Below are 27,275 nucleotides of genomic sequence, written 5' to 3'. Positions count from 1 at the left end.
CTCGAGGAAGATGAGTCCTGAAATGAGTGCAGCCTAGAATGTTCCCAGCTGTGACCTCGGACTGCGGGCTCAGACTGACAGGGACTCAGAGGTTGCACAGGCTCCTGTGGTGAAGATGAATAGACATGGGCCTTAGGTCAGCTTGATGTGGTAAACCGTTAGTTGTATTTATATTTTCTCTTCAAGTTTGGAAGCTACTCTGTACCCTAATCCAGCTTTCTAGTCCTATTCTCAACTGATACCATCTTCCCAGACAAAACTTTTAGTCCACCTCTATGTTAACGACCAAGTTCAAGTAACAATTACTAAAGTCATGGACACCTAGAAATGTACCAAGCTTCTTACCACTCTAAAATCGCTACTCTCACCTGCTATACTTCTACTTTCTGGTTCCTGTGTCTTAAACATTTTGTCCTGCTTTATATCTGTTCTTTTTTTAAATTTTATTTATTTTCTCTTTTGTTGCCCTTTTTTTTTTTTTTTTTACTGTTGTTGTAGTTGTTTTCGTCATTGTTGGATTGGACAGAGAGAAATGGAAAGAGAACGGGAAGACAGAGAGGGGGAGAGAAAGACAGACCTTCCTCACTGCCTGTGAAGCGACTCCCCTGCAGGTGGGGAGCCGGGGGCTCGAACTGGGATCCTTATGCCAGTTCTTGCGCTTCATGCCACATCCATCTTTCAGACACATCTACCTTTCAGACACCAAGTTGCAGATGCTACTATGATTCCATCCTGACTTCCCTGGGCAGACAACCTCATCAATATGTCCTGGAATCTCACCTCCCCAGAGCTCCACCCAACTAGGGAAAGACAGAAATAGACTGAGGGTATGAATCCACCTGCCAACACTCATGTCCAGTGGAGAAGCAATTATATAAGCAAGACCTTCTGTCTTCTACACCTCAAAAAATAATTTGGGCCCATACTCCCAGAGGAGTAGAAATGTTAGGGGAAGATGACCAAAGGGCTCTGAACTCCAATTCCATCAGGACCCAGAGAAAGAGGAAAAATGGAAAGACATTCAGAAGTAGTAATAGGTTAAAGTGTGACTTAGAAAGGACGAGAAAGCTGGACCATAGGGGGGGAAATGGGCAGACAGACAGATAGATAATTATAGGAATAATAGCCACCCCATTTTTGTGACCATGGGAGAATCACTGTAAGTCCCAATGGAAGGAATGGGACACAGAACTGTGGTGGCGGGAATAGTATGGAATTGTTCCCGTTATCTTGAGATTTTTATAAACCAATATCAAATCACTAATAAAAAATAATTTTAAAAATACCCTCTAACTGAAAGCCCCATGTCTTTCTCTGGGGAGGTGAGAGAGAAATAGTTTTTCCCTGGTGACCCCTCACACTGGGCACCAGAGAAAGTGACATCACAAAAGCACAGGACTCACAACCACTCTCAGGTTTAAGCGGCGACAGACACATCTTGACTCTAAGGATACTGGGCCACTCTACTGATCTCTGGCCAGTCTAGATGTTTATCCAGAGATTAAAGCACACACCAGAAAGAGAACTGCAGGCACTCACTTCCCATACAGCTTCTTCTGGGAGTGCTCACGCCTCGCTTGCTGCTCCAGGATATACCAAACACATTTTAATTCAGATCAGAAAGCAAGTTCTACGTGTGTCTTTCCTAACAGAATGAACACCACTGCTCTAAATCAAAAATTTGAAATCAATAGGTCCCAAAGACTAGCCAAATGTTAATTTTACTTTTATTTCTCCGTTGTTATACTTCCCAAATCAGATATGACAGAGGTACCAGGTCACAGTGCAGAGTCTTCCGGTAAAGTGTGTGAAGAGGGTGGGGGGAGTGGGTGCATGGGGGTGGACTTCAAAGAGAATTCACTCAAATACCATTTTTAATTTCTCTCTCTCATCAACAAGGCACACAAAAGTGATTCTGCTTCCAAAGGAGGCAGGCCTTGCCTCATTCTGAAGCGTCCTGCAGATCTGTGGCAGTGTGTGGGGACCCATCTGCTAGTTTGCTTGTTTCCCAGTCACTGTGAGGCCCATGAGAAAGACTCAAGGAATTGACTCAGAGCCTCAGGAAGACAGTGAAAGAGCTTCTGCTTGGCCACTTATGACACAAAGAATTCACCAGAGTTAAAGCCCTGTGAGGCGTCATCCTGGGATTAGAGATTACCGATAAATAAGACGCTGTCCCCGCTTCCTCCCATTCCCAGGAGCTCCCAGGAGCCCCCAAACCAAACCAAACAAACATATAAAGATGTCCTTCAAGGGGGGGGGGACACAATTTAACAGAAGCAACACAGGAACATAGCTTTTGAACTGATTTCCAGAATGGAAATCAGTGGCCCTTCAGTGAATGTCCATCTCTGATACAGGTGACAATAAGGCAAGAAATGGGGGGGGGGGGGGGGAGGGCAGGTGGTGACTCCATCCACACTGAAATTTTGAGGGGGGACTCTTAAGCAGAAGTAGAAACATTTCAAGGATGAATAAAATCAATTGAGAACTGAAATCATTCTCCTTATTTTCTTCTCCCTCCTCCTCTCCCCGTCCCCCCCCTCACTTCCTTCACTTTCCCCAAAACACCTTGGGGTCATCCTCAGACATCTGCATCCCAGGGAAATGCAAAGCAGTTGCTGTATCTTACTGTAAAGACCTCTGTGCACATGGATCATTTTCCTGTTCCTGTCAAACGCCTTTCCCAATTGCAGTACATTTTAAGGGGACGCAAAATTAATCTGACTTGGAGATCGTTAATTAACTACAAACAGCTTTGATATTGATATTAATTACTGATGGGGAGAAAAGGAACAAAGTGCTTAGACAATCCGTCCCTTCCATGAAAGCCCAGCAGGGCTCAGCACCGGCTCATCACAGAGGACTGACTCCGAGATCAAAGGTAAAGTGACACTTAGTGAAGACTGGTCATCGTTGATCCATCCAAGCATGACAGAGCAGGCTGACCTACTCGCCTCCTGTCCCCCACCCCTAAAAAAAAAAAAAAAAAAAAAAAAAAACTCAGAATTTCCATCCCCAAGACTCTGTCCAAAGTTCTTCCCTGGGTTCTTGGGAAAGATAAAATACCAGTCAGTATATTCTGGGGTGCATTTGTCCACTGCTAGCCCTTTATTCATCTTAAGGCATTCATAGTGTAAGTGTGACCTCTTCAACCTAATAATGACAACGAATGTTTTCTGAGTCCCTAGAACCTAGCAGGGAGTATTCTAACAGAGTTACACGCAGCACCTCTCTCCTCAATGCCTGTGTTATTTCCATTTTAGAGGTGGGACATCCAAGTTCACAGAAGCTCTCTGCTCAGAGTTTCACATCTAATGAGAGCCAGAGCCAAGATTCAAATTCAGATGAGACTGCCTGACTTCAATCAGTATAGAAAATCAAGATCCAGGAGAAAATCAAGATCCAGGAGAAGACATGGAGAGAGAGGAACCCTACCCCACTGCTGGTGGGAGTACCAATTGGTACAACCACTCTGGAGAACAGTATGGAGAATCCTTAAACAAATACAAATGGAAAAGCCATACGACCCAGCAATTCCAGCCCTAGACATATACCTAAAAGCTGTAACAACACTGATTCGAAGGGACATAGGCACCATGTTTACATCAGCTTTATTCATAATTGCAAAAGCCTGGAAACCATCAAAATGCCCCTCAACCGATGAATGGATAAAAAAAGTTATGAGGCATATACTCAACGGAATAGTATGCAGCAATAAAAAGGGATGATACCGTGTTCTTTGGGATACAATGGATGGAACTGGAGAAGATGATGCTCAGTGAAACAAGTAAAGAGGTGAAGGACAACTACAGAACGGTTTCACTCATATGAGTAATACAGACAATTGCATATACAAATGTGAAAATACATATATCAGCCTCTAGCTTAGGCTGCAGGAGAACTAGAGTGGTTATCTATGGGGGTGGAGATGGAGACATAGGCCTTTGGTGATGGGAGTGGTGAAAAAAATAAAACAACAAAAAAAAAGAAAATCAAAATTCACTCTTAGTGTTTGAAGGACACGAAGGAAGGATAGGGAGAGGAGGGCAGAAGATAGGTCAAAGAAATAAGACTTTGAGGAATTTAAAAAAAAATGAGCGCATCCAATGGCAGGCCCTTATAGAGTGTAACACCACCACTTAGCCTTTTCCTCTCTCCTGACATCTTCTCAGCCTGGGACTGTTCAAAAGAAGGGAAGAAAGCTAGTGATTTGGCACTTGAACAAGTTTCTGATTTTGTTGAGTGATTTATCAGGGTGCTGGCAAGTCATGTCAAGCTCCCTCAAGTGTCGCTAACTTGGCAGGACCCTCCTCTTCACAATGGCAAAGGAGACCCTCACGTCCTCCTTGAACTTCCTTCAGCCTGTTGACTAGAGCCTTCGAGCATGCACCAGATGATTTCCATTATGGTGGAAAAAGTGTTACACTGGACTCTTGACTCTTCCAGGACCTGACGTCTAATCTGAGAGGGCAATGAGGAAAAGCAAACAGACAGACAAGGAATGATAACAACGCCTTGCCCCGCTTCTCCCGGAACTCGAGATCACAGGCCAAAGTTTGCTCTGTAGAAACTAAATTCTACTCTCAGCACCAGAGATCAAGGTAGACAAGTTGGGTGACAGCGCAGCACATGTCTATGTCCCGCACCTGGATACAGTCCTGAGGGCACCTGTCACCACCTGCCCCCTCACTTCTGAAATGTCCTCACCTTGGGGCCAACCACGAGTCAGAGAAAGCCTCCAGTTACTGACAGAGTTCTCACATCACCCTTCATATTAATTGTTCCTGTTACATAATGAGTCTTGACACATTTTTATTGAACAAACTCCTCTCCCCCAGGGCCAACATGACAAAAGAGTCAATTCATTAAAAGAATCAGTGTGTGGGGGTCAGATGGTGGCGCAGCAGGTTAAGTGCACATGGCGCAAAGCGCAGGGACCCGCGTAAGGATCCCCACCTGCAGGGGAGTCGCTTCATAGGCAGTGAAGCAGGTCTACAGGTGTCTATCTTTCTCTCCCCCTCTGTCTTCCCCTCCTCTCTCCATTTCTCTCTGTCCTGTCCAACAACGAACGACATCAACAATGGTAATAATAACCACCACCACGAGGCTACAACAAGGGCAACAAAAGGGGGGGAAATGGCCTCCAGGAGTGGTGGATTCATGGTGCAGGCACTGAGCCCAGCAATAACCCTGGAGGAAAAAAAAAAGAATCAGTGTGGACACTGAAAGGCAGTTGGGTAGCAAAGGAAGCAGAGGGGCAAAGTTAAAAAAAAAAAAAAAGGCTCAAGGTGGTTCCAAAATCCGTTGGGAGCCTTTCTGAAACAGAAGGGCTTTGGCCTGAAGACAAGGCATTTCCCACTGTGATGTGAAACAGCCTGAGTGGAAAACTGGAGACTCCAGGCCACCAAGTTTCAGGTTAACATTTGATCCCCTCAAACATCCTTCCCCTTGATGGATTCAGGCAGGGCTGGTGAGAATGCAGGCAAGAGCAGCCACCCACCTCCCCCCAGAGCCCTGAAGCAAACAGACACGGTGGTAACTTAGGACCAGCAATGCCACCACTTCTCGGCATATATCCAAAGAACACTGAACTAAAAGGACCTATGTGTCCCTACATTAACAGCTGCACTATTCTCAATAGCCAAAATACAGAAGCAGCTTAAATATCCTTGAGCGGATGACTGGATAGAGACATGATGAGACAGATATTAATTAAATGGAATACTACTCTGCTGTTCAAGAAACAAAGGATGATGATATCATATAGTTCTGGGAGAAAATGGACAGAACTAGAAGTGATTACGGTAAGTGAAATAGTAAAGAAATGCAAGACAATTGCCAGTAGGTCTCAGTCATATGTGGAGTATAGATAACTGAGACAAATAAACTTAGAAATTAAAAAAATAGCCTTTTAAATATTGTGAAAACATGGGGGGCACAGGAACTCAGATGGTGGGTGCTGTGACTTGTACCCACGTCTGTAAGTATGAAACTACACCCCGGATAGCCTACAGTTTTGTAAAACATTAAATCTGCAAATAAAATTTACAGTGTTTTACAATATCCTACAAAATATTGTAATCTCAAATTACAAATTTCAAAATGAATATATATTTACATATACATTTTTGGCAGAGGCGAAATCAAGTCTGCTGTCTGACAAGGCCCGGGCAGGCTGGGACTAGCTGCATAGCGGCAAGTCCTGGACCAAACTGAAGCTATTCATCCTTTTGTTTTCAACTACATTGGTAGTTTGGGGACTTACAGGCTATATTGGACACACACAAATATTACCTGGGGACAATAAAAAGAGATCCCCAGGGGAAGGACACAGTGACCACAATTGTGGCTGTGGGTATAGCAAGACTAAAAATGGCCTAGGAGCAGAAGCTGCTGTACCCATTAAGAGGCTTTCAGAAGAAGAGCTATTTGTCATCACCACAGTTTCTCAGTTAGCTGGACTCAGACCAAAAAACCAGAACTATGGGTTGTTGTCGGGCTGCACAGAGGAGAGAGAGAGGAGATCCGGAGTGAAGAGGGAACACAAATCTTTATTCACACAGACACCTCAGAGTTGGGTGAGAGCACAGTGGTTCAGGCCACATGGAGCTAGCAAAAATGGGCCAAGTGGAGCTAGCAAAAATGGCCGCCTCCCGCTATGCATAGCACCCTTCTGTTCACAGAGGTGAAAAGTGGGAAAGAGAGCCAGGGGCAGAAGAAGAAGGGCTTTTATGGGAGAAAGTCAGGACGTGATTGGCTAGGAAACAAGGCACTCAGGGATAGGATAATGGGAAGGGGGAGGAGTAAACAAAGCACTCCAGGATAGGATAATAGCTCTTGCGGGGATGGGAAGGGGGGAGAGTAAACAAAGCACTCCAACTATCCGGGGAATTGACAATGCCCTGAGGGACAACATGGCAGCTGTGACTGCATCTGCACAATTTCTCAGCAGGTAGTTCATAGAATGAGTGGCAGACTGGTTTCCACCTAAGTATAAAAAGGCCCTATACCCTCGCCTACAGACCCCCACTTCCACTTACAAGTATCTATGATGAATATAGAGGTCATGTAGTTAAATAGTTAACGCTAAGGGTAAACGGATAGAAGTTAGTAAACTCTTATATATGCAAAGGTCAGCCAGAAAGTTAACCCCCAGGTTGTGTGCTTACTTTACAGAAGAAGATTTCTCTGGGTAGACAGTTTACTAGATATCATAAAAGGCTTGGTCTGAATGATCTACTTAGACTCATCTAAGAATGGGTTAAGAAGAAAGGCTATTGGGTTAAGTTCCAGAAAGGAATGATAAATTCACACAAATGGTCAGAACAGAGAAGTGGTCAAGGAAAGGCCACACCAAGGCCACACAGATGGTCAAAACAAAGGGGAGGGCAGGCTGACCCAGACCAAGGGAACTTCTAAGGAATACACACCTAAAATAATAATAATGTTTGAAGTTATTTTTCATGTTCGTAAAAATAATCTTACATGATATCTACCGTACCCAGGTGAAAAGTGTTTAAAAATGAAGCTCTGCAGAGGGACGCCAGAGGTGCCTCTCTCCTGCACTGGAACTCGCAGACGCGTCTCTCACTTCATTCTCGCCGACTCCCCTTTCCCTTCAGGATACCCTGATCACCTGCTGAGGCTGGCCCCTGGCATATTTTTGCTTTGTTTTGTTTTTTAGTAGAGCACTGCTCAGCTCCGGTTTATGGTGGTGTGGGGGACTGAACCTGAGACTTTGATGCCTCAGGCAAGAGAGCCTCTTTGCATAATCATTATGCTATCTCCCCTCACCACAGAAAGTATTTCAAAGAGCCTCCCCTCATGCTGATCCCCCGGCTCCCAGTAGCACCTGCCAGAGACCTCACATCCTAGGTGTCGTGGGCACAGGAGCACAGGAGTCCTACAAGCGGCTCACTCTTCTTACCTGTGGAAATTAATAAAGCAGGATTAAGTTTCCTCACTCAGTGTCCTAGTGAGTTACTTTGTTTATTTTGTATTTAATAGGACGAAGAGAAATTGAGAGGGACAGTGAAGCTAGAGAGGGAAATAGAAAGGGCCAGGTAGTGGCACACCTAGTTAAGTACACACATTATAGTGAGCAAGGACCCAGGTTCAAGCCCCTGGTCCCTACCTGCAAGGGACAAGTTTCATGAGTGGTGAAGTAGAGATGCAGGTGTCTCTCTGTCTTTCACCCTCTCTAGCTCCCCCTCCCCTCTCCATTTCTCTCATATTCTATCCAGTAATAAATAAAAATTAAAAAGAGAGAGAGACACACACGCAGCCCTGCTTCAGCACTCATGAAGTGTCCCCCACTGCAGGTGGAACCTGGGATTTGAACCCAGCTCCTTGATCATGGAAATGTGTGTGCTCAAGCAGTAGCATCACTGCTCAGGCCCAGCCGGTGACTTTCCATGTGAGTTAACCTCCTTGAGTATGATCAGCTCTGAGACCAAAAACTAAAAACTAAAAGTGACTTTCTACCATTGCTAGGCTGAGAGTGAGCCTGATCCTCAGGTGGGAAAAGGTTCTCAGGGAAATGGAAGTCTGGGGCCTCTCCTGGTGACAGCCGGCTTCTCTGCTAACATCCCAACCTTACAAACCGTGCCACAGTGGCTTCTTCAGCCTGGGCACTATCGGCGTTATGAGGTAGGTGGTTCTTTCCCGTGGTGCTGGGTCTTCCCGTGCTGGAGAGGGAGTTTCACAGCACCCCTGGTCACCCCACACTAGATGCACCCAACTCTGAACCACTGTTCCACAAGCTTTGTAAGAAGACTTCAGGGAGTCCGGCAGTAGCACAGCGGGTTAAACGCACGTGGCGCAAAGCACAAGGACCGGCAGAAGGATCCCAGTTTAAGCCCCCGGCTCCCCACCTGCAGGGGAGTCGCTTCACAGGCGGTGAAGCAGGTCTGCAGGTGTCTATCATTCTTTCCCTCTCTCTGTCTTCCCCTCCTCTCTCCACTTCTCTCTGTCCTGTCCTATCCAACAACGACATCAACAACAACAATAATGATAACTACAACAATAAAACAAGGGCAAGAAAAGGGAATGAATAAATTATATATATATGAAGATTTCAGACACCTGTTTGAGGAGCTGGAAGTTCAGAAAGGTCAGAACTCCAGACCATACTAATCCTTCATCTGCTGACAGCGTGTCTTCCCCCAGACACCGGTTCTTTTACAAATTCTGCCTTGGCATTTCTGGTGTCAGACAAACAAAATTTTGCAAAGGAGGAGAGCATGGTTAACCTTTTGTTGAAACTCAAGACGTGCCCCATGCAGTCAGAGTGTAAAAGAAAAGCTGGTGGTTGTTGTCTCGGACAGCCTGTCTCGTGTTTGCCAACACTTCCAGTTCCAGCATGATACCCACACAATGGCTATGCACTAGTGCAGCTTCAGAGATGGGGCCTGTAAAAGGCAGTAGCCTTGAAATTCCCTTTTTATGCAGTTGTTTGTTAAGTGCTTTTAGTCTAAGTTGCTTGTAGTGTGAGGTGGAAAATTCCTTGCTCTTTCCCCTTGAAAAAACAGGACCTAATCAGTGAAGGCCACCCATTGTTTTGTAAGTTGTTCGAAGGACCCTGCATGGGGACAAGCCTTATCAGGACCTTTGCACAGAGTTTGTGGCATGCTGTTTACCAGATGGGTGGTCATAGCTGATGGTGGGGGGATGTGGTGACCCTACCTGGCTGAATTCTATTGGTTGTGTGACCTTGCAATACTTGAAACTAGCCCGTGCTTTGCTTTGAATGGATCATGCTTTTGCTAAGTTTGAAATGATTGGATTTTGTGTTTGCTATAGCCTGTTATTGGATGTAGGTTGATAAGGTGATGTGTTCCCCCTCCCTGAGTGTAGTCTGAATTCCTATAAATTGTGTGGTTTGAGCCCTGTTCGGTGTCGTATGCTTTACATTGGTTTGTCCTAGCCTCCCCCCGCCAAGAGAATTGGATCAGTCCTGTTAATTTCGCGGGCCTGCTTGACCCCGCCCCAAGGAACCCCGAGAGAGGGTTCCTGAGTCCGAGAGTTCCAGAGTTCCTGAGTGCGAGAGTTCCTGAGTTAGAGAGTTTCAGGGTTACAGAGTAAGAGAGAGTTCCAGTGTGCCAGAGTTTCAGAGGGTTCCCGAGTACGAGAGTTGGAGAGTTCCTGAGTTCGAGAGTGAGAGAGTTTCTGAGTCCCTGAGTTCGAGAGTTTCAGGGTTACAGAGTAAGAGAGAGTTCCAGTGTGCCAGAGTTGCAGAGGGTTCGCCAGTATGAGAGTTCCAGAGTGCCAGAGTCAGAGAGTTCCTGAGTTCCAGAGTAAGAGACGGTTCCTGAGTTCGAGAGTAAGGGGGAGTGCTTGTGCCACCGCAAAGAGACAGCGGAGTTCTGTTTGGTGATTAGTTTGTCTTAGTTTGTGAATCGTTGTTCCTGAATAAAGAAATACAGCTTCCCTGCCCAGCCGTTGTTTCCGCGTCTCTGTTCACCACCGTGAAGCTATCCCAGCCGGCAAGAGCCTTCCGAAAATTTTAACAACAGTTCGGGGTCGAGCTTGGTAGACTAACACCAGTCACCATCTCGGCCTGGATTGCATTTCGTCAATAAACATCTTTGCTTCCTTTCAGTGGATGGTGGTTTGATATATGCTCGCTAACATTTGGAGGCCCCAGCGAGATACCTCAGATGGGACACCCCATCCCGGGTCCGGACCCTCAGAGGCCTTGGAAGCCCTGCCCGGCGCCGGTAAGTCAGGCCTAAATTTTGTACGGTACCGTTTTCAGTATTGTGCCTCCGGAGGACCTGTTTCTGTGTTGTGCCTCCGGAGGACCTGTAAGTCAGGCCTGAGTTCTGTAAGGTGCCTGAGTTCTGTAAGGTACCTGTTTGGTGGGCAGAAGGATTGCAAGACGCTGCGCTAATCCTCGCCCAGGCCAATGGCGACGGCCCTCTCGGCTGAATCGGGGTAGGAGGTAGAGGAACTCCTACGGCAATCGCTGGATCCAGCAGCTGGCTAGTCTGTCCTCCTCCTCAGGGACAGTCAGACGATGTCCTGAATGTGTGTGGCCACACTTTGTCTGTCTCCTTTGCCTTTTCTTACTTTGGCGATTCGTGAAAAGGCTGAGCCTGTTAGTGCAACTGAGGGGTCTGGCCGGAGCTACTCTCCAGTGATTCCCGAAGGCCTAACTAGCAAAATTCCTTAGTAGCGGTGGCCGGAACAGTAATCACCCAATCTTGACTGAATGATTGATCTGCTGCAAGTGTTTGTGTGTGAATGCTGTGTGTCAGTTCTTTTCTCCCCACTTGCAATCTGTCTTGTCGGTCTCACAGTATTTGCGGTCTTTTTGTTTGTCTCTCCCCCTTGTTTTGTGTCACGGTACCACTAGAGGTTAAAAAAAATTTAAAAATTAGAAAAACTGGAGTCTCCACTAATAAAAACTTCTTGCAGCCCAAAAAGGGAAGAAGGTCCCAAGTGGACACCCTTTGGGTTGATAGGGAAAAAGTGTGTGAGAGTGAGAGAACGGTGTGCCAGCTGGCTGTAAGAAAAAGTATGAAAAGAACCCGTGAAATCTGGGGTGTTAGGTACTGTCTAGACATTTGTTAATATCAGATTGATTAAGCGCACTTGTCTGTCTGTGTGTGTCTTATCTGTTTGTCAGTCTGTGTTTCGTGTTCACTTGCTTTCACTTTGCAGGAATGGGCCAGGCGGCATCTACCCCACTGGACCTGGTTACTCATAGTTTGGGGGTAGGAGTGCGTAAATATAAACTCATGACTTTTTGTTCCTCAGAGTGGCCCACCTTTGATGTAAGATGTGTTTCTGTGTTTTTTTGTGTCCCTGTGTCTTTTTGGTCAACATTAGAAAGTCATCTCAGAGCGACGGGACCAGATTTGGTTCCGGCCTGAAGTTGCCAGCTGAATTTTGCCTTGTCTTTGTCTCTCTTTTAAACCTGAGTAGCAGAAGCATGTCCAGGCAGGACCCTGAGGGCGCCACCCCGCCCTCACAGGAGTCAGGTGGGCTGATCACAGCAGGGGCTTGGAGCCTGGCCAGGCAGCAGCTCTAGTGCAGGGGTGACACCCCACCCTGCCTCGGTGTAGCTATCACCCAAGATGGGCCTGTGAGTACAGACGGGCGCTAGTGCTGGTGCGCGTGTGGCTTTACCCACGCCTCCATGGGAGATTGGAGATGTCTGGAAACTGTCCTTGGTCCTCTTGGGCTCCTCGTGGAGAGAAGCTGAAAGAATTTGTTTATTCCTCCTTGTTTTTTCTAGGGCTAGTTAAGGTCGTCCTAGGAGCTGTTGGTTAAAAAAATCTTAGTGTATGGGAGTTGGGCTGTAGCGCAGCGGGTTAAGCGCAGGTGGCGCAAAGCACAAGGACCGGCATAAGGATGCCGGTTCAAACCCCGGCTCCCCACCTGCAGGGGAGTCGCTTCACAGGTGGCGAAGCAGGTCTGCAGGTGTCTGTCTTTCTCTCCTCCTCTCTGTCTTCCCCCTCCCTCTCTCCATTTCTCTCTGTCCTATCCAACAACGACAACAACAATAATAACTACAACAATAAAGCAACAAGGGCAACAAAAAGGGAATAAATAAATAAAATAAATATTAAAAAAAACTTTAAAAAAATCTTAGTGTATAAATGTGAAATGTTTCATCTTAAAAACTGTGTGAGTACAGATCTGAATTTGTGTTTGACCAGATATGTTGCTAAGATGTGTCTGTACTGGTTAAAAGCTGCTCTTTTCCCTTAAGCAATCAGCCTAGATATCTAAATGATAAAAAGGTGACTATGATATGTCTTACATGTTTATATGTGTGTTTTAGGTTTGTTTTTAAGGCCTGAGAAACGTTAATCTTAAGGTTAAAAGTGTAAGTGATTTTAAAGCTGCATTCTTATCAAAGTTCTTTAAAAAAGGGTTTTCAATACAGTTCTTTTTTATCTTTTTTTAAATATTTATTTTATTTATTTATTCCCTTTTGTTGCCCTTGTTTTATTGTTATAATTATTATTGTTGTTGTCATTGTTGGATAGGACAGAGAGAAATGGAGAGAGATGGGGAAGACAGAGAGGAGGAGAGAAAGATAGACACCTGCAGACCTGCTTTACCGCTTGTGAAGCGACTCCCCTGCAGGTGGGGAGCCGGGGTTCGAACCGGGATCCTTATGCAGGTCCTTGTGCTTTGTGCCACCTGCGCTTAACCCGCTGCGCTACAGCCCGACTCCCTTCAATACAGTTCTTAAGTGTTAATATAAGGGTAAAAATTAATTTGCTAAGGCAGCTAAAGATTTAAAGTCTTAAGTATTTAATGTGACAATTCTTCTTCTCCAAATTGATATGCAAATTATCTATGTATTTAACTGATATTGGTCCACAGCAAATTTGGCATTGTCTGACACTAGAGATGGTTTGAGAAGTCACTAGTATGTGTTAACTCTCTAAGTAATTAGAGTTTGTTTAAAGTTTAAAATTAGTTAAACTGAATTTGGTTTAGAGATCCTGGTTATGGGAATTGCTACAAGAGGTTAAAAAGATAACTTTTAAATGTATGCTCTTTAAAATTCAAACAGAGCCTCTCAAGTTAGGTATCACACACTGAAGATGTGTCTCTATCTCTTGTGTGAAAAATGGCAAAAAAGGTTATTGACATGTAAATGTTTTAAAATACCTTCTCAACTAAAGAAGTAGAACTGGCTTACGTGAGTGAAAAATAACACAGTGGTTATATTAATGATTTTCTAGCCTGAGGCTTTTGCTCTGGTTTTCCTCTTTATATCTTTCTGCTTTTAAAAATTATCTGGTTTGTTTTAAGACACTGTCAGAGGTTTATTCTTGATAAATTAAGTTAATACATGGTGTTTCTGGTCTGATTGATTTGTTTTGGCAAATCCTGATTTAACAAAATTATTATTTAAAATATGAGGTTTATTTTAGCCTTTTAAGTTGCCATATTAAGAGTTCTAAGGGGTAAAATCTATTAAGAGTTTTATATCTACACTTACTCATGATAGCTTTGAGATGAGTAAAGATCTTAACAAAAACTGTTTTGATATTGTGCTTAAATTGTTTAAGCAGTTTAAAATAATGCTAAAGAAATGGTAATCATTTTATCATGTCAACACATTGGGTATCGACTTTATATACTATACTGGTAGATCTGTTTGTTAAAAAGGCCTTCTGAAATTATATAGAGATGTAGAGGCCAATTCTGGTCATTAGATTGTCAATTTTGGTAAACTCCTAATTTGGTTTTGTGTGTGTGTTACTGGTTACAAATGTACAAGTACAGCAGTGATACCCCTTCAATCATACCGCCAGGTTCTCTTAGGGGGTCTCCAAGGGGCAGTAAAATGGCCCACAAATCTAAGATAAATAGAATGGCACTAAATTTGGTCTTTTGTTGCTCAAATCTGCCCCAGGTATTAGAGGAAAGTTACAGAAGACAGAAAGATTTAAAGAAAGCTGAGAGATTGCTCAGAGGGTTTTTAAGAAGTTGGTAAATGTTTTGACATTAGACTTTGAAAAGAAAGAAAGAGAAAGTTGGGGAAGTGCCCAGAGGGAAAAGGAAAGTCAGAAAAATGGGGCTAAGGGTAGAGAAAGATCAGTGATGTTACTGCAAAGAAAAAGGACCCTGGAAGAAAGGCTGTTTTATCAACAAGCCATTTAGACTGCTGGTGGATGAACTTAAAGGCATAAGCCGGGGAGTGCTGACCCAAAAACTTGGGCCATGGCACAGATCCATTGCCTATTTGTCAAACATTGGACCCAGTGGCTGTTGGATGGACAAAAATACCTGAGGACAATAGCACCTGTGGCACAGCTGGTAAGGAAAGCAGACAAGCCATCACTGGGGCAAGTCCAATGCCCACCTAACCTGCTACCAAGTTCTGTTCCTAGACCAGCCATGAGTGAAATTCAGTGCTGCCACCGGCCTGAACTCTGCCACCCTGATGTTGGAGACGGATCCTGAAGCTCCCCGCAAAAGCATGACTACCAAGAGGTATGCCTTGGCTACATGACATGTGCATGAAGCACATGGAGAAGAAAAATTCCTGACCTCCACTGGGAAGAAGATCCAGCACAAGGCTACTGGAGGCCACATGGACCCTGCAAGAAGCAGCTGTGATCCATTGTTCCGGACATCAGAAAAGAAACTAGAGGACAGATGAAGCCACTTGTGCAGCTACACAGCAAGCAGAGCCAGCCTTGACATTGATTCTACTAGGCTCCCTGCTTCCAAAGGACCCTGGATACAGTAAGGAGAAAGATAAGATGGGCAAGAGATTAGGACTAGAGACTAAATAGATTTTACAGAAGTAAAATCAGAGACTTTTGGGTATAAGTACACATTTTCAAGTTGGGTAGAGGTTTAACCAATAAAGTCTGAGGGGGCATAGATGGTGAGCAAGAAAATTTTAGATAAAATAGTGCCCAAGTGGAGAGTTCCCTCTCACCATTGGTTCTGATAAGCAGACATTCATTGTTTTTGTGTCTCAGTTAGTGGCCCGAGAAATGGGAACAAATTGGAAATTTCATTGTGCTAATGAGCCTCATATCCCTGGGCAGGTAGAGAGGTAAATTAGACCTTAAAGGAGACTTTAACTAAATTAACCCTTGAAACTGGCAGGGGATGGGTATCGCTCCTGGCTCAGGCCCTTCTGAGAGTGCACTGTTTCCCATTTGTAAACAAACTGTCTCCCTTTGAAAGGGCTTTTGGCAGACTGCTGCTGTCATGATCTGTGATGCTCTTGTCTCTGATCTATCCCACAACTGTTACCAAGTTCTTACAGATCTCCAGCCTATATTGCAGGACAATTAGAATGCTGTGCTACAAGCCTTTGGGAAGGACCCTGTCACCTGCTGCCTGCTCCACAAGGCACACCCAGTGAGAAGGACCTTATATCGTGATCCTGAGTACACCAACTGCTGCATAGGTTGCCGGAAAGCGCCACTAGATTCATCACACTCGTTTGAAGAGGGCAGTTGCTGAGCCCACTGAAACAGAGGACTCTTAAGATAATGGTTCTTAGAACCAGGTATGCTGAGGCTTCAACAGAAAGAGAAAAAGATGAAGATGAATCAAGGATTTGATTCTTGGCTAAGACAAGTGGGGAATGTAAAAGGCAGTAGCCTTGAAATTCCCTTTTTATGCAGTTGTTTGTTAAGTGCTTTTAGTATGCGTTACTTGTAGTATGAGGTGGAAAATTCCTTGCCCTTTCCCCTTGAAAAAACAGGACCTAATCAGTGAAGGCCACCCATTGTTTTGTAAGTTGTTCGAAGGACCCTGCATGGGGACAAGCCTTTTCAGGACCTTTGCACAGAGTTTGTGGCATGCTGTTTACCAGAAGGGTGGTCATAGCTGATGGTGGGGGGATGTGGTGACCCTACCTGGCTGAATTCTATTGGTTGTGTGATCTTGCAATATTTGAAACTAGCCCGTGCTTTGCTTTGAATGGATCATGCTTTTGCTAAGTTTGAAATGATTGGATTTTGTGTTTGCTATAGCCTGTTATTGGATGTAGGTTGATAAGGTGATGTGTTCCCCCTCCCTGAGTGTAGTCTGAATTCCTATAAATTGTGTGGTTTGAGCCCTGTTCGGGATCGAGCTTGGTAGACTAACACCAGTCACCATCTTGGCCTGGATTGCAATTCGTCAATAAACATCTTTGCTTCCTTTCAGTGGATGGTGGTTTGATTTATGCTCGCTAACAGGGCCGACTCCAGTTCCCTGCATTCTCACCACCTCAGGCCTAACCAGAGCTTCAACCCTGTGGAAACTCAGTGATGTCTCAGGAAAAAATGCAAATGTGTTGGGACCATGTGTAAGCCTGATAGAGCTTAGGGAGAAACCCCCCCCCCCATCCTTGGTTGGAGGTCTGAGAAGATAACCTCTTGGTAAGTCTCTCTCAACCGAGGTGAGCATAAGGGGGGAAACTCAGACTTGGTTCTTTCCTTCTTGACTCTCAGGCCCACAGATACCCCAGTACTTCCCTCCATTAACCGCAGGCCACATGGCCGCAGATTCACTTATTCAAAGTCACCTTCTGGTCACAGAAGAACACACCTTATCACACACTTCATCACACACCTCAGACCCCAGACAAGAGAAATTCCAAACTATATGGCTTTTTGATATCCATCTTCTCTCTGTCTCACCCTACGGGTTTAACCCCTATGCTTCTCTCAAATACCTTTGGATAATTAAGTTGCTTGTGTCATGGAGAATAACTGTCTTGTATCTCATCAATTCCTGTCATACCAGCCCCCTACCTTAGGGGCATGCCGACCGTTAAGAAACCTGTAATTTCTGACATATTTCAGTAATATTCCCTTCGTTTGTTTTTCTATTTCACTCATGTCCCCCTTGCTAATAAACGAGCTCTGAGTTCTGAGTTACACGCTGAGGAGCTCCCTGGTGGCTTTTACTTCGTGTCACCCCTGTCATGAGCGAGAAAGAACAAGTCCATTACCTTTCCCCTGGAGATCACCCCGAACCAGAAAGAGCCCCCGAAAAATGTGTGTCCGATTTGGAGTCCTACCCCGCCCCCACACTCACCACTCACAGGCCAACTCTTAATAAAACACGGGAGTAATGAAATCACAGGAATGAAAATGAACAGTGAAATCTGACCCTACCTCCATCTTGCTTAACTAAGGAGGATTGTAGGCTAGGGTTTCACTTAAATAAAATTTAAAACTCACATTCAGACCACCATAACTGGATTTTGTGTGCCAGGAGGGGAAAAAAAAAAGGTATTTATATTTAAATCCAATAATCCAAAAGCAATCAGAAAATACTACACCTCCAGCTTGATTCAGAGTGCTATAAATACCCCCAAAGCACTTACTTCTTTCAATGTCAAGGAATGCCACGCATTCACAGGTGAAATCTTTTGAATGATCAGTGTTGTCGCCTTTCCCTTAAGTTGGCTCCTCCCAAGAAAACAAGGACAACTCTTCTGGGGCTGACATGTACAGGAATTTTTTTTTAAATTACAAAATTTCTCATTTCCTGAGAGAAACCAGCAAGTGTTTTTCTAAAGCAAAGCTTCCTAAACATAGTTGAAACACTGATATAAATTCTATGTCTCTCGGTCATCTAGAACGAGTAAATGCAACGCCATCTCCAGAAATCCCGAAGGCTTGCTGAGTGCGTAACTGAATGAGATTTCCCTCTCCTTGGGTTCTGAGTTCCTAGACAACGTCCCCTGGGGAGCAGAAGGAGGCAGCAGGCTGCTGAGTCACCTCCAAAGACAATCTACAGAGAAGAAAGTAGGAGAAAGCCCTCTGGAAAGGAAGCATCTTGTACCTTGATGCCAGGAGATGGGGGACCCACATGAGGGCCACCATCCCACTGGCCCCAGAGAGGAACCTCCCCTTTCACCCTGCGGAAGTCCCCTGTTGGTATGCATGAGACCCCTTCTGTTTCATTTGGTTTAAATCCCCCCTGCTTAACACTATTCTATTTACATAACCACTGCATTCTATTTACATAACTGTTAACAAGCACCACCCTCCCTCCAAGGCATTGGTGGTTCAGTGATAGGATTCTCGCCTGCTCTGCCCCCTCCTTGTCACACTCTGCTTGTCACCAGTCACTTTTCTCTCCACCCTCTCTATGTCACATCCTGTTTCCACCCTACTTGGCAAGTATATATAAAGACAGCATTGTGAGTTTTACGGTACCTTGAGTTTAGCTTAGCTCAGCTTAGATTGTGCTGCGTCCTGCATGAATAAAGAGATACTGCCTACAGCTCAACCGTGAGTCCCTGGTCATCTGTTGCCCGCCCATGAAGCCAGCCCGACGAAAACAACAGTCCCCCACCAGCCTGGTGCAAAGAACTAGGAATGATCAGGCACTTGTGCCCAACCAGGGCCTTCAGACACTATGCTGTCCCATCTTTCCCGTTTGTTTGTTTGTTTGTTTGTTTTGTTTTTGTTTCCTGCTTCACCAACTGTGAAGCAATCCCCCTACAGGTGGGGAGCCAAGGGCTCGAACCTGGATCTTTATTGCTCTTCAGCCATGTGCGCTTAACCCACTGAGTTACCTCCTGAATCCCATCCCCCTGTTTTAAATCTATCAAATGTCTGCACTAACATAGTGGGAAGGAAGGAAGGAAGGAAGGAAGGGAGGGAGGGAGGAGGCAGGGAGGGAGAATGGGATGGGAAGGGGAGGGGAGGGGAGAGGAGAAGAGAGGGAGAAGAAAAGGGAAGGGGAGAGGAGGGGAGGGGAGGGGAGGGAGAGGGGGAAAGGGAAAGAGGAATTGGGGTAGGATGGAAACACACCCATTCCTATGCTCAAAGATCTGCCTAGCCCACTCCCCACCTAGAAAAGAGAAGCTTCAGAAGAGGTGAAGCAGGGCTGTAGGTGTCTCTCTCTCTCTCCCTGTCTCCCCCTCCCCTTTCAGTTTCTGTCCAAACAGTCAAATAAAATAGAAAAAGGGAAAGGAAGGAAGGAAGGAAGGAAGGAAGGAAGGAAGGAAGGAAGGGAGGGAGGGAGGGAGGTTGGGAGAGAAGAAGGAATGAAGGAAGGGATGGAAATGCAAGAAAATGGCCGCTGGGGGCCTGGCAGTAAGTAGTGCAGTGGGTTAAGCGCACATGGCGTGATGCGCAAGGACTGGCATCCGGCTTAAGTATCCCGGTTTGAGCCCCGGGGCTCCCCACCCGCAGTTGGGGGGAGGGGTCGCTTTCAAGAGGTGAAGCAGGTCTGCAGGTGTCTATCTTTCTCTCCTTCCCCCACCCGTCTTCCCCTCCTCTGTCAATTTTTCTCTGTCCTATCCAACAACAACAGCAATGACAACAAGGGCAACAAAAATGGGAAAAACATGGCCGCCAGGAGGAGTGGGTTTGTAGTGCTGGCACCAAGCCCTAGCAATAACCCCGAAGGCAAAAAGAAAAAAGGGGAGTCAGGGGATAGCGCAGTGGGTTAAGCTCACGTGGCACGAAGCACAAGGACCGGCTTAAACATCCGGGTTGGAGCCCTCGGCTCCCCACCTGCACTCCCCACCTGCGCTGTGAAGAGGGAGTCCCTTCACAGGTGGTGAAGCAGGTCTGCAGGTGTCTATCTTTCTCTCCCCCTCTCTGTCTTCCCCTCCTCTCTCCATTTCTTCCTGTCCTATCCAACAACGACACCAATAATAACAATAATAACTACAACAACAAAACAACTAGGGCAAGAAAAGGGAATAAATATAAAAAATTTAAAATATATATTTTTTTTAAAAGAAGGAAATAAAGAAAGAAAATAGTTGCCAAGAGCAGTGGATTTGTAATTTCAGCACCAAGCCTCAGCAATAACCTGGATGGTAATTATTCGGAGGATATAGGAGAAAGGGTATTTTGTTAAAAGAAACCTTCTATAGGACCTGTAGCAATGGTATAAAATCCCAGATATATATCATAAAAGCCTGTAGCACTTTGTAGAGCTCACCTGTAAGAATGCATAAGGACTGGATTCAAGTCCTCATTCCTGACCTGCAGGGAAAAGCTGCCTAAACAAGTGTCTCCACCCCCCCATTCCTCTCCTGTTGTATCTCCCCCCTCTACTGATTTCTCTCTGTCTCTACGCAACAAGTACATTTCTTTCTTTCTTTTTGTTTTCAAATCCTATAGTTCCACATCTTGGATTGGATCCCCCTGGGGGGGAACAGCGTGATTCAAACAAGGGTGCAGGGATGAATGTTCAAAGATGTTCACTGTGCCGCTCATGATTTGTAAGAGTAAAGAGTCAAGGCAGCCTAGAGGTTCAGCCTCAGAATGGAATCTTTTGTGACAATAACAACAAAATCGGGAAACAGGAGAGAGCTCACCCAGGAGAGCACATTCCTTGCCAAGCACTGGCCCTGGTTTTGAGCTCCAGTCCCACACAGGAGCACCAGGCACTTTGTGGATGGGGAAACTGGCTATGCTATCTCTCCACTGTCTCTTCCTCTCTTCTTCTTCCCCCTTCCTCTTTATCTTTCTCTCTCTAAAAAAAAAAAAAAAAGAACAGAAGAAGAAGTGAAGGGTTGATTCAGAGAGAATACTCTGTGGTAATGTGGTATCCTGCACAAGCAAAGTCCCAATGCCAGGTGAAATAAAATAGAGATGATTAAATAACAAGAATAAGAGTCCAGGAGCGCCAGGACACATTGGTGGGGTCGTCTGTCCAGGGAAGTCTGGTCGGCATCCTGCTGGCATCTGGAACCTGGTGGCTGAAAAGAGAGTGAACATACACAGCCAAACACATTGTTGAACCATCATGGACCTAAAGGCTGGAATAGTGCAGATGAAGAGTTGGGAGGTACTCCATTTTGTAGATAGCTAGTAGGCATATTTTAGTTATATTTCAAAGGGCCTGTGGCTATACTAGTTTTTTGTTTGTTTGTTTGTTTGTTTTTTACTCTGAGCCTGAAATCTGATATGCAGGTGGATCCAAGTTATTGTCTGGGGAGGTGATGGCTGGGAAAGGGACAGAAAGCTGGATCAGAGAAGAAAGTAGCTCCCTAATATGGGAAAGGGTATAAATATTGTTGACTGTAAACCCCACCCCACTAGGGAAAGAGAGAGGCAGACTGGGAGTATGGACCGACCAGTCAACGCCCATGTTCAGCGGGGAAGCAATTACAGAAGCCAGACCTTCCACCTTCTGCATCCCACAATGACCCTGGGTCCATACTCCCAGAGGGATAAAGAATAGGAAAGCTATCAGGGGAGGGGATGGGATACAGAGTTCTGGTGGTGGGAGTTGTGCAAAGTTATATACCCCTCTTATCCTATGGTTTTGTTAATGTCTCCTTTTTAAAATTAAAAAAAAAAAAAAAAGAGTCCTGTGCACTGAGTCACACAGAGCTCCAAACATTTACGTGTCTGGACCCATTTAATCTTTATCACACTCAGTCACGCAGTGCCTTTACCAGCTTCATCTTACAGCTGGGAAAACTGGTAGGCAGAGAAGCCAACTAACACTCCAGGGTCAATGCTACTTGAGTGGCGCCTTAGAATTTGAATTCAGAAAACAACACTTTTAAAATCATTCTCCCAACTGTGGTGTTTTGAGCTCCCTGTAGATTTACAAAAAGATCATCATAGTAGGCTGCATTTAAAAAGGCAAAAAAAAATAACAACAACAAAATGTACATGGTGTGGTCTGATCTTTACAAAGCAAGCCTGGCTTTGCAAAACAACAACAAAAAAAAAAAAAAAAAAAAAAAGATCTGTAAGAATATATGCCAAGAGGGAGTTGGGCTGTAGCGCAGTGGGTTAAGCGCAGGTGGCGCAAAGCATAAGGACCGGCATAAGGATCCCGGTTCGAACCCCGGCTCCCCACCTGCAGGGGAGTCGCTTCACAGGCGGTGAAGCAGGTCTGCAGGTGTCTATCTTTCTCTCCCCCTCTCTGTCTTCCCCTCCTCTCTCCGTTTCTCTCTGTCCTATCCAACAACGACGACAATAATAACTACAACAATAAAACAAGGGCAACAAAAGGGAATAAATAAATAAAATAAAATATAAAAAAAAAAGAATATATGCCAAGAGGTTAAATCTATTCTGGCTGGATGATGGCATTTAAAGTGTTGTTTTACTTTCTGCTCTGTACCTCTCACCATTGTGTTGATATAAGTATTAGAGGTGTTGAGATAGGCTGTTTCCACTTGAAAAACTAAAAGGTCATCATAAGCAGTCTGGAGCAGTCAGGGGAGAGGCAATGGCAGATATACATTAAGTGAACTCACATGTCTGAGAGAGATGAACTCTGTGGCCAGAGTACTCCCCTGTGGTTCACAGGACTCATAGCATCTTCTGTTCACTCAGGTCAGCTGTAGGGCAAACACTGTCCTGAGAACTATGGAGAACAGGCGACAACTTGGCCCTTGACCTCAGAGTTACTGGAGGCCTAGGAGAGCTTGCATTGTGAAGCAGGAGATCCCAGGTAGCATAAGGGCCACAGAAGATCAGAGGAGGGAAGGGGTTCATCTGTGATGGGAGGTATGGACAAGGGCAGAGACAGGGGAGTTGAGCCTGGAGGGCCAAGGTCAAATATGAAGAATGAACGAGACAGGTTAGAAAAAGATAACTCCACTTGGCTACTATCAATTGCTATAAAAACTGGGAAATTTCATACATGTACCAGCCACTATCTACACAGTGAGCCAGTAATCCCCCAATAAACAAAAAAAGACCCCGCTAGGGAAGATAGAAACAGACTGGAGGTATGGATCCACCTGCCAACGCCCATGTCCAGCAGAGAAGCATTTATAGAAACCACATGTGCCACTTTCTGCATCCCCAAAAACAATTTTGGTCCACATCCTCAGAGGGAGAGAAATGATAGGGGAAGATAACCAGAGGGTTCTGAACTCCAACTCCATTAGAACCTGAAGACAGAAGGGAGTGGGGGAGGGATAGATAATCAGAAGCAGTAGGTGTGGCTTCAGAAAAGAAGGCAGGACCATTGAAAGACATGGGCAAATATATATAAATATAGTTATAGAAGTGAGGTGATCTGGGGAAAACTAATACAGTTTCCAATGCAGGGAAGGAGCACACAGAACTCTGGTGGAGGGGATGGTGTGGAATTATACCCCTGTTATCTTACAGTTTTGTAAATCAATACTAAATCACTGATAAAAATTTTAAAAAGAAAGAAACAAAAAGATGACTCCTCTCAGGGCCAGGAATATAGTTTAGATTCTCGTGTGTGAGGCTCTGAGTTTGCTCCCCAGCTCTCAAAAATAAATAATTTTTTTTTAAGAAGGCTTTTCTCAAGAATAAAGTACTTCTGCACAGAGATGGGCTGGAAAGCTTGTGGTTTGTATAGAGAGGAGAAAATAGTTGCGCTTGGCCCCAATGTAGACCTCTGACATATAGATATTTGTAGTTTCTTCAGAAATAAAGAACTTTGCCCTGCTTTCAACACCTTTGTGTGCTCCATAGAACAGGAGTAAGAGATGTTTCCAGGAGAGATGAGATTACATGTGGCCATCCTGACACTTCAAACCATGCACCGTGGCTCCCAAACTATCTACTCAGTGAGGACAAACAAATATGGGGGGGGGGGCAGGTGGTGGCACGCCTGGTTTGAGCGCACATGTCACAGTGCGCAAGGACCCAGGTTCGAGCCTCCGGTCCCCACCTACAGGGGAAAAGCTTCACAAGGGGTGAAGCAGGGCTGCAGGTGTCTCTCTCCCTCTCTATCACCCCCTTCCCTCTCAATTTCTGACTGTCTCTATCCAACAAATAAATAAAGAAAAAAAATTTAAAAAAAAAAGAAATATGTAGGAAGATTAAGCAGACACAGTACTATGCACAAGGACCCACATTCGAGCCCTCAGGCCCCACTTGCAGGGGGAACACTACAGGAGCAGTGAAGCAGGTCTGCACGTGTCTATCTTTCTCTCTCCCGCTCGATTTCCCCCTTCTCAATTTCTCTGTCCTATCTAATAAAATGAAAAAAGGGAAAAAATGGCCACCAGGAAAGGTGGATTGGTAGTGCTGGCACCGAGCCTCAGTAATAACCCTGGAGACAATATGTGTGTGTGTGTGTGTGTGTGTGTGTGTGTGTGTGTGTGTGTGTGTGTATGTGTATGTAACACCACTCAGTTATCATTGTCCTGAGAATGAGTTTGAAGAAGAAGAAAAGTAAAAACTGTTTAGACCAAGTGGTGGTTCACACAGTAGAACATGTTATCATGCTTGAGCGCCCACATTCAAGCCTCCAGTCCCCACCTTCATGAGTGGTGCAGCAGTGCAGGGGTCTCTGCTTCTGTTTCTCTCTCTCTCTCTCTCTCTCTCTCTCTCTCTCTATATATATATATATATATATATATATATATATATATCCCCTTTGTCTCTGGCCAGTAATAACCCTGGTGGCAAAAAAAGGGGGGGAGGGAGGGAAGGAGGGATAATATGGGGTGGGGAGGAGAAGGTTGCCACCAGCAACTGCAAGAATCTGAAATGGCAGCTGTGAACTGCAGAGTCACAGCTGGAACTGACCAGAGGAGCCAGGTGGTGGCACACCATTTGAGTGCACATATTAAGAGTATGTAAGGGCCTGGGTTCAAGTCTCTAGTCCCCCCCCCCATCACCAACCTGCAAGGGGTGGGAAGCTTCATAAGTGGTGAAGCACTCCTGTAGGTCTGTCACTCTATTTCCTCCTATTTCCTCTCACTTCCACTCTGTATTCCGAAGATAAAGATATTTTTAAAAGAAATAAATCTTTATTTTAAAACAACAACAACAACAAGTGGTCCGGGAGGTGGCACAGTGATAAAGTTTTGGACTCTCAAGTATGATGTCCCGAGTTCGATCCCCAGCAGCACATGTGCCAGACTGATGTCTGGTTCTTTCTCTCCCTGTCTTTCTCATAAATAAATAAATAAAATTAAAAAAAAAAAAGCAAAAGGAACTGACCAGAAATATGGCCACACTTCATCAATGCAGCCCAACTAACAGGCCCCAATTTAACCAGTTCTCCGCCTAACAGAGCAGGGGTTTGTAAGACGAATTCAGGAGCTCCTTGGACACACATGGAAAGAAACTTCTTATTTTCACCATCAACTAACTGAACTGCAGTGATTCCTTCCATCATGAAGGCAGACAGTGATCTAAAGTAGGATTAGTACTTGAGACTTCAGCCCAACAGAAAACCCAGCTCATTCGACATCACATCAGTGCCTCTGCAGATGTCTCAAAAGGATCACGTCTGGTCATCACTAATCTGCAGTCAGTCACAACAGACCTGATGCTAGGCCCTCCAGAGTTGACTTCACCAAAAAGCACAGGCATTGCTGAATAGTAAACTGGGTTAAAAAACTGCATTTCTCTACAATTGGATTCCTTTGTTTCCTGTATTTGTTTTTCCTTATCATTTGCATCTTAAAACAGGACTCTGGGGGAAGCAATGACAGAAGCCAGACCTTCCACCTTCTACAACCCACAACGACCCTGGGTCCATGCTCCCAGAGGGATAGAGAATGGGAAAGCTATTGGGGAGGGGAAGAGATATGGAGATTGGGTGGCGGGAATTGTGTGAAATTGTATCCCCTCCTATCCTACGGTTTTGTTAATGTCTCTTTTCTTAAATAAATAAAAAAACATGACTCTGAAAGTGACCTATAGGTTTCCTTCCCGGTTGCCATAATCATGATACAAGAAGGGTCAAGAATTCCTTAGCTGGGAGTCGGGCTGTAGCGCAGCGGGTTAAGCGCAGGTGGCGCAAAGCACAAGGACCGGCATAAGGATCCCGGTTCGAACCCCGGCTCCCCACCTGCAGGGGAGTTCACTTCACAGGCGGTGAAGCAGGTCTGCAGGTGTCTATCTTTCTCTCCCCCTGTCTTCCCCTCCTCTCTCCATTTCTCTCTGTCCTATCCAACAACGACGACAACAACAATAACTACAACAATAAAACAACAAGGACAACAAAAGGGAATAAATAAATAAAATAAAATAAAATAAAATAAAAAAGAATTCCTTAGCTAACACTGCTGGTGTTAGCAGATTGGCGCAGCCCCTTTGGAAGACTGCATGGACAGTCCTTAAACAAATAAACATGGAAGTACCTTGCAATCCAGCAGTACCACTCGTAGGCGTTTACCCTGGTCACTCAAGCACTAATTAGAAGGGACACATGCACCCCTGTGTTCATAGCTGCGTTATTCACAACAGCCAAAGAGTGGAAGCAGCCTAGATGGCCATCAGCAGATGACTAGGTAAAGAAGTGATGGGATATATATTCCGTGGAATACTACTCTGCCATCAAAATAGATGATAATATGTCCTTTGGGATAAAATAGATGGAACTAGAAGTGATTCTGCTGAACAAATAAGTAAAGAGATGGAAGACTGAAATATTAAAAAAAAAAAAAAGTTAAAAAAAAAATACCAAAAAAAAAAAAAAGATGGAAGACAACCGCCAAATGGTTTCAGTCATACGTGGAATCTAGAGATTTGATTCACATGAACTTTCCAAAAAACAAAAACAAGTAAACTCTTTGTAAGACTTGTAAGAACTCTGGTGATTATCTTTGGGAGGGGGAAGGATGGGGATACAGAAGTGTGTGTGTGTGTGTGTGTGTGTGTGTGTGTGTGTGTGTGTGTGTGTGGTGGTGTATAACTATAAACTGTAATCTTCCAATCTTGTAACCTATTGATCACAAATTTTTAAAAAATTATTCCTTTAGCTAGAGATCCTGTGAAGACATAAGTTCCTTATATGACACTCCTCTGTCCAGTTCTTGAGCGATTCCCACATAACTCACGGTAAAAGCTCTCCTGTCAAATTTCATCTCCTACTCCTCTTACTCTCTTTCATTCCCATCGCCTGGCATA

At 44.9% G+C, this 27,275-nt stretch overlaps 1 protein-coding gene across 5 annotated transcripts in view; it reads right to left on the bottom strand.

Annotated features, from left to right (window-relative positions):
• Positions 1–27,275, bottom strand: part of KCNS3 (potassium voltage-gated channel modifier subfamily S member 3) — a 267,088-nt gene that overhangs the window by 217,876 nt on the left and 21,937 nt on the right. The window lies entirely within an intron of this gene.

This window comes from Erinaceus europaeus, chromosome 3 (assembly GCF_950295315.1).
Source record: "Erinaceus europaeus chromosome 3, mEriEur2.1, whole genome shotgun sequence".
In the NCBI taxonomy this organism is placed as follows: domain Eukaryota; kingdom Metazoa; phylum Chordata; class Mammalia; order Eulipotyphla; family Erinaceidae; genus Erinaceus; species Erinaceus europaeus.
The sequence above is the reverse complement of the archived record's forward strand: the minus strand, read 5'-3'. Positions and strand labels throughout refer to the sequence as shown.